Raw genomic sequence first — 15,165 nt, forward strand, 5'->3', positions numbered from 1 at the left:
TTCCATGCTGATGGGCGTGTGCTGATGACGGCTGGGGGCCGTCATGATCCCGCCCACACACGGCCGCATAGGGGCAGAATCGCAGCCGGGCCCAAGGGGTTAATGTACTGTGCACTGCAGGGGGCCCCTGGAGCTCGGGCCCGCCGCTCCGCAGGGGCTGCGGGGTCCTTTGTTACGCCCCTGTTTTTACGAATTAATGTCTCTATGCTAAAGTTGCACTTCTCCTGTTCTACATTCTGAAGTAAATATAGGACTTGTGCTGATGAATTCTATTAGCATTACTTCGCACACATATTTAGTGAGCTCTATATTGCAATTTTATCTCCATTGCAGGGCACAAATGATAACATTTTCAACCTAGTTTTATGGCCTATCTACTGAGTCAAGCTACACATTAACCTTCTCTAATGTGTATATCGTACAAGGTATGGCCTGTGTTAATAGTGCTCTTACTAGCTCCTTTCTTAATAAATATACAGAGCACATCAGTGCGGTTTTACTTTGGAAATTTAGAAACGCTTTCACATGTGGCATGTGACCCTTTTGTTTCAGTAGCATGTAGTCCATTGGGCATATGGCACAGCAGAGATGAGGAGCCTACACTGTTCCCCAGAACCCCACGGGCAGCCTTTCAGCTGCGCAAAGATGTAGCTGTTAATTGTTGTGACACAAGGTGTGTCACTGTCTATTGGGCCTAGCTGGACCAGCCATGATTCAGTTCGGAATGGATGAAGGAATATGTGCATGGATTGCAAGGGTGCTTTTTGTAGTGCTGCTGCGGATTTACATGTTTCATTGACACTCCGGGAACTCTACAGTCTTGAAAACAGATTCTCGAAAGAACAGTTATACTGTTCTTTTGTCATCTGAAACAATGCAGTCCTGCCCCCCTACGCATCATTGCGCAGTGTCACTGTGGTTAGACTGTCTAGCATTAATTGTGCTTACAGTATTCTCTACCATAGAGGATGAATATACTCAATGTCATTGCCATCATCAGCTTCATCAGCATTTTGGCCCATGGGACTGGAAAGGATGGGGAAAGTAGTGGGAATGCGAATCTGTAAAGCACGCTGAAAGCCCTAAAACTGATGAGAGGTCCTGCTGCTGTGACCTGTGCCTCAGATGGTACAGAGCAGGAATATCGCCGCAAAAATATCGCCTAACATAAATATCGCCGCAAAAATATCTACAGGAAGAAATATCGATGACAAAAATATCGTCTGACCAAAATATCGACAGACAGGTAAGTAATATCGTTAACATTAATATAGTTGTAATAAATATCGTTTACAAAAACATAGTTTACAATAATATCGTTTTTTAAATAATTATAAGTAATGTAGTGTTTTTAATGATTATTTTTAGTCAAAGTACTATTTTTAGTAGTATATTATTATTTAATAATGTATTTTCAGTTGAATTTAGTATTAATAGTTCCGTAGCGGGTTGTGGGTTTATAGGGGAGTAGGGTGGGAAGTAATTTAAATATAATGAAATAATACATTAATTAATGTTTTAAATGAATATAAATAGTGTAATAAATAATAGTTAATTAATTTCAATTAGTTAATTGAATAATAATTATGTAATTAATTATGTTAATTTTTTAATTATTTTTAGGTGTGTGTACAGGATTTTTTTAGTGAAAATGTTTTTGGGTAAAGGGGTATTTTTAGGGTTCAGGGTCAGTTTTCAGTTTTTGGGTAAAGGGGTATTTTTAGGGTTCAGGGTCAGTTTTCAGTTTTTGGGTAAAGGGGTATTTTTAGGGTTCAGGGTCAGTTTTTAGTTTTTGGGTAAAGGGGTATTTTTAGGGTTCAGGGTCAGTTTTCAGTTTTTGGGTAAAGGGGTATTTTTAGGGTTCAGGGTCAGTTTTCAGTTTTTGGGTAAAGGGGTATTTTTAGGGTTCAGGGTCAGTTTTTAGTTTTTGGGTAAAGGGGTATTTTTAGGGTTCAGGGTCAGTTTTCAGTTTTTGGGTAAAGGGGTATTTTTAGGGTTCAGGGTCAGTTTTCAGTTTTTGGGTAAAGGGGTATTTTTAGGGTTCAGGGTCAGTTTTCAGTTTTTGGGTAAAGGGGTATTTTTTGGGTTCAGGGTCAGTTTTCAGTTTTTGGGTAAAGGGGTTTTTAAATATAATGAAATAATAGATTAATTAATGTTTTAAATAAATATAAATAGTGTAATAAATAATAGTTAATTAATTTTAATTAGTTAATTGAATAATAATTATGTCATTAATTATGTTAATTTTTTAATTAATTTTAGGTGTGTGTACAGGATTTTTTTAGTGAAAATGTTTTTGGGTAAAGGGGTATATTTAGGGTTCAGGGTCAGTTTTGGGTTTTTGGGTAAAGGGGTATTTTAATTATATATATGTATTATTGTTGTTATATAAAGTAATGTGTAAAATTAATTTATATGTCCACATTTATTAATTTTATAATTAAAAAGTGTAGTAAATTTGTTTGAAATAGTTAAAAAATAAAAGTAATTTAATGTATTTTGTTAATAGTACTTATATTTATTTATTATTTAATGTAATTTTAATTATTTTAAAAAGTCGATATTTTTTACATCTATATTAATTACAACGATATTTTGGAGTCGATATTTATGTACTTACCTGTTTAAGTATAGGGTGTCGATATTTTTGTAAACGATATTTTTGCAACGATATTTATGTCAGCTATATTTTTGTTATCGATATTTTAACACCCTACCCCTCAGATACTTAAAGAATATTGCCTACTGTTGGGGGCGTGGCTTGATGAAGCAAAGGGGGAGTGGCTTAACACACAGCAAAGATGGCTGCCTTTGTCTGAGCTCTGTGATACTGTTGGTGCTGACACTCTAGAAATATGTATGCTGGGTGATTTTTTAGAGCAGCGGAACTGCTTGTGAGTATCGAGGAGTCTTTTATTTTCTTCTTGCTCGATGTGATTCCGCTAGATGCTGCCGCATGCAAGGGAGCTCACCTGGGGTAACGTCCTGAAATGGCAGCCGTCGTTTCAGCCTGGGTACAGCATAACGTATGAGGGATGGAGTCAGTCACTTAATCCTTCCTCAAATTAAGGTTAGGATTCTCTCGGATTGAAGGTACTGTGTGCGCCAACGCTTTTTTGGAAACATCAATGAACTTTATTTATTAGTGCTGTGAGGGGCTGTTCTCCTTGCATTTGGAGGCCTCAAAATGGTGGCAGTTGACAGGCACCTTGCCTTATTCTGAATCAATTGCTGCAAAGTCTCAAACTTATTATTGGGTGTTTATTCAGTGCTGGATACTTCCTACATGGAAGGTATCCCAATCACAACATTATATGGCTATGGAGGTCACTAATGCAGATACGTCATGACATGGCTGCTGAGATGTTTGGTCAGCTCCTAAGTTCTTTACTGATTAATTTTACTCTGATTAATGAGTCATATCTCAGTGGTTTGGCAGTTTTGGTTATTATTCACCCTGATCTTTGTGACTTGGTGGCTCCTCCATATTTTTTTATCAGTCCTTCGCAGTTTATATCAAAGTTCTATTACAATTACTCCCAATGGCAGACGGTATGGGTGGTAGCACTAAAGACAAGGATTCCAAAGGAAACCTGAAATGCTCTAAACATTCTTCACCTACCCCAGATTCGCTGGCTAAAGGTAGTCCTTACTCTGCCTCAACTTAAGAAGCTATATTACTCAAGCTCAGTACTGTTCACAATATAGCTCAAAGTCTCAAAACCAATACGGATCTACTGTAGGTGGAAATGGCAGCTATTCGCTATGACCTCAAATTCTTCATTACGTATTTCTAAGGCTGAAATGAGAATAAGTAGTGTGGAAGACTATACATATAAACAAGCAAAACACATCCAAAATTTGGAACGTTCTATTACATTGCTAAGGAGAGATTTAACAGAGCAGGAAGATCACAATTGTAGAAGTAATCTTCGTATTTTTGGTTTACCGAAGGGGAGTGCGAATGCTGCTCCTTCAGTAATTGATTTCTTGCTTACTTGGATCCCAAATGTCTTGCATCTCTCTTTCCAAAAAGAGTTTGAGATAGAACAAGCTCATAGAGATCCAACTTCTAAACCCAGGAATATGACTTCTCCTAGGCTGTTGATCTTTAAACCTTTGTGACATCAACACACATATCAAATCTTAGCACAAATGAGGAAGATCAAGATGGTTCAGTGGTAAGGTCGTAAAATTTCAATTTTGCAAGACTTTGCTAGAGACACCGTAATTGGTTGCAAAGGCTTCCTCAACCTCAAGATTCCGGATCATTTTCAAAGGCCATCCACAGATTTTTTACAAACCTACAGACCTTTCTACTTAGATAATCAATCTGAATCACAAATGGACTCAGATTCTCTACCTGGTACTTCGGGTTCCTAGGTACCTGTATAGGATGACCTGGTCTGCTTCCTTGTTCTTCATATATCCATTTTCCGTTTGTTGCTGAATAGTATTTGGCCATGCCATTGTATACTCATATATTGTTGGATTCCATATAACCATGTTTATGATGTTCCTATAGTATGTTTGCTTGAAGCTTTTGTTGCATTTTTTCTTAAATTTGAGATTATAATACACCTTGCTGTAACTATGCTGATGCTTCTCATGCTATGGAGAAGCCAGACTCTGCTAATTGATATTTTACACAGTACCATGCAGTGCCTTAAGTTGTATGCCGTTCTTCTTGGGACAATACTGCTATAGATATGTCTTGTATTAAGTGGGTATACCTAGCTGAAATGGTTGTTCTATTTGAATGACTTTGTTTATGAAATATTTTCTTATTATTCCTACCCCTCTTTTGATAACTCCTTTGTTAAAGGTAAGTATTCTATATCTTTCCTTTTTCCTTTGCTCCATTCATTTATGGAGTTTGTGTATATGATATATGTGCTTTGGTTATCTCCCTTTTGCTTTGTTCTTAGTTCCATAATGTATGCATTATCACTCTCAGATGCATCTTTATTAATGTTTGCCCTTTGTCTGCTATTACTTATTAGTCATATAATTATTTTATAATATTGATATTATTTTAATATTGTACGTATCAATTTGGACTTTATTTGAATGAATCTGTATTTTTAGGTTGAAGTATAAATAGGCTGGAATTTATATGCTGTTTCAATCAGGATTTGTTTGCTTAAGATATGTCATCTCATAGCTGATGTTTCATTTCCTTTTTATTTATTTGTTTTCTTTCTCTCTAATAGTTTGTTCTAATTGAATGACATTATTGAAGGAATTACTTTTTTATTACTTCTACACCTCGCTTTATAGTTTCTTGACTATAAGTAAGTATTCTTTCTCTTATCTTTTACCCCTTTTCTTTGTTTCCTGTCTTTCTGGAAGTGTGTCTATAAGCTATATATTATTTAATAACTTCACTGATCACCAATGAACGATGGGGCATATTATCAAGGAACGGTGTTAAAAGTATCGCCGCTTTAGCGGCAGGAAACTGGCGCTAAAGCGGTGATAATAGGCTTGATAATATGCCCTTGAGAATTCCAATAGAAGCCCATGTTCTGGTGCTAACATGGGCTTCGTTCTATTGTAATTCTCTACCGCATGTTATCAAGCCCATTATCGCAGTTTTAGCGGCAGTTTCCTGCTGCTAAAGCGCCGATAATTTTAACGCCGTTCCTTGATAATATGCCCCTATGTTCTTATCTGCTGATGTTTTTCTAATATTTTATATATTTGTGCTGCTCTGATCTTAGGGCTGCAATTAATGTTTTGATATTTATGAGATACATATTTAATATTTATGCTTCTAGTCTGCTCTAATTTGATTGTTGGATCATTATTTTATATATATTGTACACATTAATTTGGAAGTTCTTTGCATTAATTTTATGGTTGGGTTGAAATATGTATATGCTGAAATCACTATGCTATTACAGCTACAGCTATGCTTTGTTCGCTTAAGAATTGTCATCTCCTTGCAGATGTTCCATTTATATTATATTTATTCAGTCTCCTGTTGCCTAACTTCTTACCAAAGTGATGTACCTGATATGGTTATATGTTTGGGTAGGTAACATTTGTTCAGCGGCTCTGCGGCTCATACTCAAGTTATCTACACCATTGATGGTAGTCTCTGCTGTTGTTCATCCACATTAATTCCCCATACAACATATCTATTACAGACATCCACTGGTGGGGTCGGGTCTCGATATTGCTCCGTACGTTTCTGGAGTGAAGTTGAACCCTCTTTTTTTTGCCCACTCTTCATTCCTCCCATTTATCCTCACGTTAATATTGGGACATCTCCTTCACTTCTTTTGGCCTTTAAGTATATTTTATCTACTAATATACTCTTTCACCAGAGGTATTCATTATCTATATTCTATCTCTATCAATGTCCAGTATAAATTTAGTCTCCCTTAATGTTAGGGTTTAAATCTCCCAGTTAAGAGAGATGAGATTCTAGATCACTGTAAGAGTTTATCTGGTGATTTGGTTTTATTTCACCGTCATTTTGGTCTGTGGAGGAGAGACTTGGGGCAGGCTACATTTCTCATACTGCCCCAACTCGGGTAAAAGCAAAGCATATTCATAAAAACATATTTGTTACATTTAATATTACAAAACTGATATGCTGGGCTTCAAGATGATCTTTACCAAAGTTTTAGCTATTACAACAAATAGATTGTAGAACATGTCAAAACCCTGTTTTTTTATCTACTAGCTGGAGGTCTTGGCCGTGATTGGGCAGAGTTCCAATAGCAGATATAAAGCAATGCTTTTAAATTACTCACATGGGTTGTGTACATCTGCACTAAGACCAACATGTGACATTTGACCTTTAAGCCACAGGTGCATTTACCAGGCCATATTCCTTTAGCCCTAATAATGAGTTATGTATGCAGATGCAAACTAGCAATATAACAATATTTACCATGCCCAGGGACAAAAGCACATGCTTTTAGCACTTCTAAGCAATTTTCTAATGCCCAGAATAACAAATATAAGCACATTCATTGGAGGGCATGTTTACAAACAGAGGATGCTTGCAGCAGTTTGGATTTGTACTTTAGTGTTGTTAAGCGTAAAAAGCTCAAATCATCTCTGCAGCGTGCATTGACTCAACATCTAATTCACCACATTATATCCAAACTACAGGAATTTCTTTTCTTCCTCCACTTTGTAAAAATCTTGTAAAAACGTGGCCGTTAGAAAAATGGGTAAGGACTTAAAGTAAACATCCAATGCCATCTTCAGGCCTTACCAGCATAATCAAAAACAAACTTACTATACCTTACTTTAGCTGTACCCTTGCGGTGTGAAATTCATGTTATATCAAATATAAATTAAGGTTGTTCAGGCACTATCTGAATAACCAGTGAAGGACAACTCCAGTGCTTATCGAAATGATCTGATAGTAAAGAAAAATTGGGAGTTTTGACTGCTGCTCGCCATCCTTGAAAAGTAAACGAGGCTGAGAACATCAACCTGTTCCTTCCAATCCCCAAACTTGCCATTTCCTTACCATATCCGTTATTGCGTGCCCCACATCTATGTTGTTTCTCACCAATGTTTCCCTTCATGCCACTGTTAGATCTGGCATCATTGGCGTGAGTCTCCCTTCCGCTTTTGACGGATTGCCTCCTCTGTTTTGATATATTTTTGCTGGATTTATGCTTTGGGCACTGTGCCACTGCTAATTAGTGCTCCCTATGTTACATTGATGTACTAATTGGTGATTCCATGATTGGGTTATTTTATTGATCTGTCAGTCCCTAGTACAGTGCACCATGTGTGCCCAGGGCTTGTAAATCAAATGCTGCTGGTGGGCTTGCAGCACTGGTTGTGCCACCCACAGAAGCAGCTTGTAAAGAGTGTCTCAGGCCTGCCATTGCAAGGCCTGTGTGCAGTCTAGCACTGCCATGTCGACTTGGCCAAGTGCACCCACTTGCCAGTCACTCAACCTTCCCTTTGCTTCATATTAGACACCCTTATGGTAGGCCCAAGAGCAGGGTGCATTATAAGTACAAGGTAGGACATGTTCTAATGTGTGTAGCATGTTCTAATAGTGAATTACAGCCATTTTCGTTTTTCACTATTGAAGGCGACCTGTTCTCATAGGCCAGAATGGGCAGTTAGATTATTACATTCTTATAATCCTAACTGACTCAGGGAAAACAGTAGAAATTCGAATTTAGTATGCCTGTACTCAGAATAATAAAATACATCTTTTGGTAAAGTTGTTTTTTAATATTCTGTGTTTGAAAATACCACTTTTAGAAAGTAGGTATTTTCTTGCCTAACTATCCAGGCCTGCCTCTGCTGGGTTGTGTATTCCTTGTCTGGGTTTGTGAGTGACATGGCTGGGGAATTCCAGGAGACAGGCTGGGGCAGCCCGGTGGTGAATAGAGAGATCTGCATCTAGATGGGAGGGAGGAGTTGCACCTGGGACCTGAATAGGGCTGGGCCTTCCCTCTACAATGCTGACTCCACCTCCTGTGGCTTGTCTGATGTCTCTGCCCTGCACTGTGAAAGGAGAGGAGGAATCACGTCAACAGAGTGCTTCAGAGCTTTATCGTCCCTCCCCTGTGCTGGCTCCACCTCCTGTGGGGTGGCTGATGTCTCTGCCCTGCAAAGTGAAAGGAAGAAGAGAGTCATGTAAACAAAGTGCTCAGGAACAGGTTTGGACTAGGCAGAGGCCTCTCTGCCTTCAGAGAACAAAGGATTTTGGGGTATAAATATTGGGACCCTGATCCCAAGAAATTAGACCACTTCTGTACAAGAAACCTTTCTGCCAAGGAGAAGAACCAAGGAAGCTGCAGGAGTTGTACTGCCCCTCTGCCAGTATGCTGTTTGCTGGGTTGGCCTGCAGTGGTTGCTTCATTGCCAAGGGAAAGGAGAAGGAACTTTGTAAGCACTTTCATCTACAGAATATTCTCCAAGGGCTTGAACTGTGCTTGCCTCCTGCTGAAGTCTCAGGGACAGAAGACTTCACCTCCAGCTCCCTCCTGAATTTCCTTGCAGGGAATTCTGACTCCAGTCACTTGCGTGCCGCTGGGAGCTGGAAGCGCGACGCATCGAGAAGAAGCATGTCGCCACCGCAGCTGAAATCATCGCAATGCCGGAGAAGCGAGCCTTCGCCGCATCTCCCTTGAAGCGTGTGTTCATCGAAGCTGCCTGCCGTCGCATCATCGGACAAGCGTGATGCCACCGTGAGAGTCGCCATCGCATCGCCGGAGAAGCGTGTCACAGGGCCTGTTGCGGCTCCAAAGTACACAGTTGTCGCAAGGTTTCCAGGGCGTCATCGCAGTCATCGCATCGCCGCATCAAGGGCACCATCTTCTCACATCCCAACCGGATCATCGCAATGCATCAAGGCGCCATCTTACGCACCGCACCGGGCACGCAAGCCGAGAATCTACGCTTCACCTCCGCACCGGTAAGGCTCACGATGAGTCCCCTAGTCTGCGCAAGCATTGAGGCCGGACGCAACCATTCCCCCTGATCACGGAACCGACACATCTCCCCTTTTGCGAGCCTTTTGTTTACTTTGCGTTACCCATCCAGGTACTTTGTTGAGAACTTTGCTGCATGTACCATCAACTTGAACAAAGCAACTCTAATCATCTTTTAAGTAATCTTAAGTGTAGTATTGTGGATTGTTGTCATTTGTGGTCTTGTGTTTAAGTGTATATAAAGAATACTTATTTTTATAAAACCTGTGTGGTGTCCATCTGTAGTGTTTTCACTGTATTACTGTGTATATTCACAAATGCTTAACACACTGCCTCTGAGATAAGCCTGTCTGCTCGTGCCAAGCTACCAAGGGGGTTAGCAGGGGTTATCAAGGAGTGTAATCCCCTTATCCTGACTTTATATTTGGACAAAGGTGAATACCATTGCCAACTAGAGACCCCCAGATCTAACAGCCCCCTACCAAGAAGGAAAGATTGGCAATTTTGAATCATGGGAACTTCAAAGCACTTCCTTTCATATAATGGTGAACGAGCCATGACTCTTATTCCAAACTTAAATTGGGTGTTTTATCAAAATAAAAGCCTGGCACAAAAAAGAAAAAATGCAACATATATTTGTACACATGGCACAACCAAAGCATACATAAGATAGGGAGCAACCACTACTAACTGTACTATATATTTAAGTGATGAAAAAAAACCAATGTTGCAGCCGTAAGCTTTCGCTCTAGTTGGTATTTAATAGTGGAAGCAATGACATTTCCTAGCAGCCCATCGTATAATTCAGCGCCTAGTTACTGCTGCTAGTAACTTATATACTTATATACTAAATATATACATATATATACTTAATATATATAATTACAGTAAAAAATAACACTGAAGTGTAGGTATGCAGTTTTAAAAGGTTTGCAAGTTTAAAACCTGGGTATAATCTAATAAATTTCTCATATACACAAATTAAGGTCTGTCAAAATAGGTTGCTGTTGAATTATAAAATCAAGAATCAGGACACAGAGTTTAATTATAAACCTGAATTAGTGGTTCAGAACCCCAATTTGCAAAAGCCCTTCACTTCCCAGACTTGAATGAATGTCATGTTAATCTAACCTCATTTATGGAAACTAAATTATTTGCATATAAAGTAACTCTTGACAGGAATACTCTGTCTCACACATGTATTATTTCTAGAGTGTTCACTTCCTGTCGTGATGCAGAAAATTTTACATTTCGGGGTCTAAGTCTGCATCGTAGGGTTGTAATTGTCATGTTTATGTGCCTGTTACATAGTACAAATACATATGCCCTGTGTGTTTCACTGACAAGTCAATGTGATATGAATGTACAGCTACAGCTGTGGAAGCTCTTGTCAGGATATGAACCATATCTAATGATACAACCTCCTCATTTTTGTAAAAGGGATTTTTCTAAAAAGGCACTATAAAATATACAGTTGTTATGGTAATTGCATTAACGTGTAGCAATAACGGATAAGTTAATCAGGTTGCATCCACATGTCTGTCTCAGCAACCCTAAGATGTCATTTGGATGATCCTTTCTTTTTTGTATGGGGACATGAAAAAGACACCTTTTATGTTTTCATTTTGTTGCATCATAAGTAATTGTGCCATTTAATCTAATGCCCAAAAAGAGCTCTCTCTTAAAAATGACTGGTAATGCATCCTAACTTCCCTTCATAGCCTCACAATAAATAAGTTGTGCATACATTTCAAAGAGAAGCTCCAAAACTCAAACCTTCGGACACCAATCCATATAATGATTCAATATCTACTTATTAATCACAGAATTTTAAGCCTGTCGAATGCATAATTCAATGAGTGCTGTCTGTAGATGTTGCATGGCAATAGGTTTAGCAAGGGGACATTACAAATACTGCCCTATTAACCACCTCCGATTCATCAGAAAAGACACCAAGAAAGGAACCTTCCTTTAACACCAAAACAGATTAACAAGGTTAAACTAGCTTTAAACCAGGCTGTAGTCAGCAACTCTTCAGGCAGTGGTGCTACCCTGCTGATCGCTGATAAAAATGACCCCATACCTTATTTTCTTTCTCAACCTCTGTGCAGCCTTTGACCAAGTCAACCACCAAACATCATCTATACTTCGAATATATTGTATTGTAATGGCATTTATATAGCCCTTACTACCCCTGACGAGGCGTCAAAGTGATTTTTCGGCAAGTAGCACGCTACTCGGGGATCCATAGAGGATTAGTGTTGAATTAGTATAGTGAAACATGCAAGTACATTTTAAGTGGTGGATAGGTTAGTCAGTTATTTGGATTTGGAATGATAGCATAAGGATAGAGGAGGAAAAAGGTATGTATTTATATAGCGCTTGTTATCCCTGATGGGGTGTTGACGCACGCTATTCAGGAAGCCCATAAAGGATTAGTTGTGAATTAATATGGTGAAATATGAAGTAATTTCAGTGGTGGATATTAGTCAGGTATTTGGAGTGAGAAGGATAGCGTAGGGATAAAAGGGAAAGAAAGGTTTGCATTCATATATCACTTGTTACCCCTGATGGGTGTTGAAGCGCTTTTCTGGCGAGTAGCCCTCCACTCCGGAACCAATAAAGGATTATTGGTGAATTAGTAGAGTTGAATATGGAATTTGAGAAGTGAACATGTTAGTCTGCTAATTTTGATTGAAAAGGATAGTGGAGGGATCAAAGAGTGAAATATGTTTTTTTTTGTTTTTGTTTTTAGCAGTAGGAGGCTTTTGGATGAGTAAAAGGGAATTTTGGAGAGGAGGAGTCAGGGGGAAGAGTTTAGAAAGGTTTGTTTTAAGGGATCGGTATAGTAAAAGAGGTTTCAGATGATGCAAGGAGGGGTAGAGTAGGAGAGAGTCTAGAAAGGGTTATTTTGGGGATCATAGTAGTGGTATGGGGTTTGGGATAAATGAGAGTGGATGTAGAGGATATATTGATAGATGTATAGGATGCGAGATAGGGTAGTGGATTGGAAAGAGTAGTAGAATGATGTTTGAGATGAGTCAGAAGGTTGGACTAGAAGATATATTGAGTGAAGTATAGGCTGAGGAATAGAGTAGTGCATTGGAAATTCTAAGTTAGAAGAAAGTGATAAATATATAGATCCACAAGTACCATAAGTTTGTGGATGTGGAGGGTGTGGGCTGGGTATTGCTAAATGGGTTAATGGGCAGCATTTCTGGTCCTGGTCCTGGTCAGTCTTGAACAGGTTCAAACAGGCAACTGCCCTGGTCCTCTCCACCCTTAGCCTCAACACTCGGGCTGAGACGCCCTAACCCTGGCCTTTTATAGCCATAGTAATCAGGTAACCTCTTCAGCCAGTGGGAACCCTAGCCCTAACACTATCGAATCACAACACTAGACCTAAAATCTAGAACCAATAGGAGACCAGGACATTACAGCCAATCTTAGCCCTAGTCCAAGCACCCAATCAGTTCAAAAACCCTGACCTCTATTTCCAATAGAGCCCTAGCCCTACCAGTAGTCCCAACCCAAGTCCAAGCAACCAATGGCACAAGAAGCCCTAGTGCCTACTTCCAATAGAAAGCCTAACCCTACTCTTAGTCCCACAACTAGTCCAGCAACCAATCACACCAGAAGCCCTAATCGCTACTTCCAATTAAAGGTCTAACCCTAGCCCTAGTCCCACCCTATTCCCAACAACCAATAACATAGGAAGCCCTAGTCCCTACTTCCAATAGAAATCCCAACCCTAGCCCTAGTCCCAACCCTACATTTGATTGAATCACAGACCCAGAAAACCAATCAGAACCCTCAAATACCCAACCAATGAGGACACTAGCCCTAATCCAATAGAAATACCAGATACAACCACCAATCATTGTACACATGTACCAACCACTAGCAGACCATATAAGGTCCTAGCGACCTCAGACAAGGTTTGCTGGCCAGGGAGTTGGAAGCTGCTTCTCCTGTTCAGAATCTCCTAGGAGACAGACAGGCGCAATCCACACTTTGGTCTTCTGCAGGTAAAGGCCTTGAAATCTAACAATACTGTTTGAATAACTTTACTTCCTCTCCTGGCCAAAAACGAAGTGCACAGTCCGTAAACACTATTTAAAAAGCTCACAGAAGCACTCTCTGATGTAGAATATCCCTGTTGCTGGGGGGGAGGGGGGCAGGGAGGCCGGTTTCACTGGCTTGTGAATACAAAATGGTGGCTGGAGGTGCACTGTTTTAATATACAGGTCTTAGCACAGAGCAAAGGAGACATTTGGAGGGAAAACTGAATAGTCACCAGGAATGAAAGGGATAAACTACAGAGTTTGGACTGCAAATCCCACAATTCAACACGTTAAATGGAAGCAATCATGGGAAGGGAAAACCAGAAGTTTGAAACACAAAACAGGTGATAAACTATGCAATCACAGGCAGGTTAAAACTACAATTTTAAACTGTAACAACCACAGGCAAAGACAGTAATCACAGAAAGGGAAAATCGTTTTTTTAACAACTTTTGTTTTGGGGAAGAGACAGCACTAGTCTGTCTCCTTACCAATTCCTGGACTCTGCTCATTGCAATCTGGGGCACAGGTAGGCTGCAACTCACAAGATGTGTGTGCTACTCCAACATGTCCCCATAGTCAAAAAGGTCTCAAATGACCCTTTCTGAGCTGTGAAGACCACTGATACGTCTCTTGGCCTGAAGCTGTCCCCTCCTAAATTACATCTTAATGTATTTTAGGATCTCCGTGTTGGTAATGGCTATCAATATGAACTTCAGATAAGTTGTGGATGTCAAACCAACAACGTTCAAATCTGGAATGAGAGCTCAAACTTCTCATCCAGAAAGGTATGTAAAATACATGTGTTAGCGATTCACTTCCACACACTATCTGCAAATCTATACAAGCATTCTGAAGAACGTCTTTAGTGCTTAATGAGTGTATGCGAGGTAAAGGCCTGCGTGGTAAAGGCCTATACATGTTAAACAATGCGTGGTGAAGGCACTGATATGTACAAATTGCGTTGCAAAGACTGTTTCTTGTGCTTAATCACAGCCCAGTAAATCAAATCCCATCTCTTTACACTCTCCTGCATCAGTTCAAAAGGTTTCTTTTACCTTACAGCGCTAAAGAATCGTCTCTTATCGTAGCCCTGGCAATACTTCACCAACTTGTACTGTGGTCCTGTTGTGTTTCCTAATATTGGTAGGAATACCCCCCTTGTTCCATACTCCTGAGAATCGCATATCAGGTAATAAGGTAGTTAGTTCTTGACCTGCAATGAGAGGTTCCTAGGCAAGGCATAAACCCATCCCACAGTCTGCTCTCCCTCACACTTCTCATTATCAATGCCAATGCTCTGGTTCATTAAGGAACTCGCTCCTCCTGCCACCTTGGCTCTTGTGTGACTGGTTGTTCCTAAATGCCCGCTATAAAACTTCAAACCCCTCCCACTTTCCCCTGGTGTATGAAGTTGGTGTGCTTGGCTTCCTTTTCCCTGCACAGGAAGCTTGTTGTCTTTTCATGAGACACAATACCTTTTCAAATGGTAAGTTGTCGGTGTTGTCACCCACTCTCCTCCAACTGACCTTTTCCCTAAAACGGTCAATGCGATTTCATCTGCTTCCTCAACCCCCTTCATCAGTCCTTAGCTGCTAACCTCCTACAGCCATTTCCCCAACCACAGAGGTCCTGATGCACCCTGAAACAAAAATCTCATCTACTAATAGCCCTGA

At 39.9% G+C, this 15,165-nt stretch overlaps 1 protein-coding gene across 1 annotated transcript in view; it reads right to left on the reverse strand.

Annotated features, from left to right (window-relative positions):
- TRHDE (thyrotropin releasing hormone degrading enzyme) overlaps window positions 1–15,165 on the reverse strand; it is a 2,026,389-nt gene that overhangs the window by 846,286 nt on the left and 1,164,938 nt on the right. The window lies entirely within an intron of this gene.

Source organism: Lissotriton helveticus, chromosome 1_1 (assembly GCF_964261635.1).
Source record: "Lissotriton helveticus chromosome 1_1, aLisHel1.1, whole genome shotgun sequence".
NCBI lineage: Eukaryota > Metazoa > Chordata > Amphibia > Caudata > Salamandridae > Lissotriton > Lissotriton helveticus.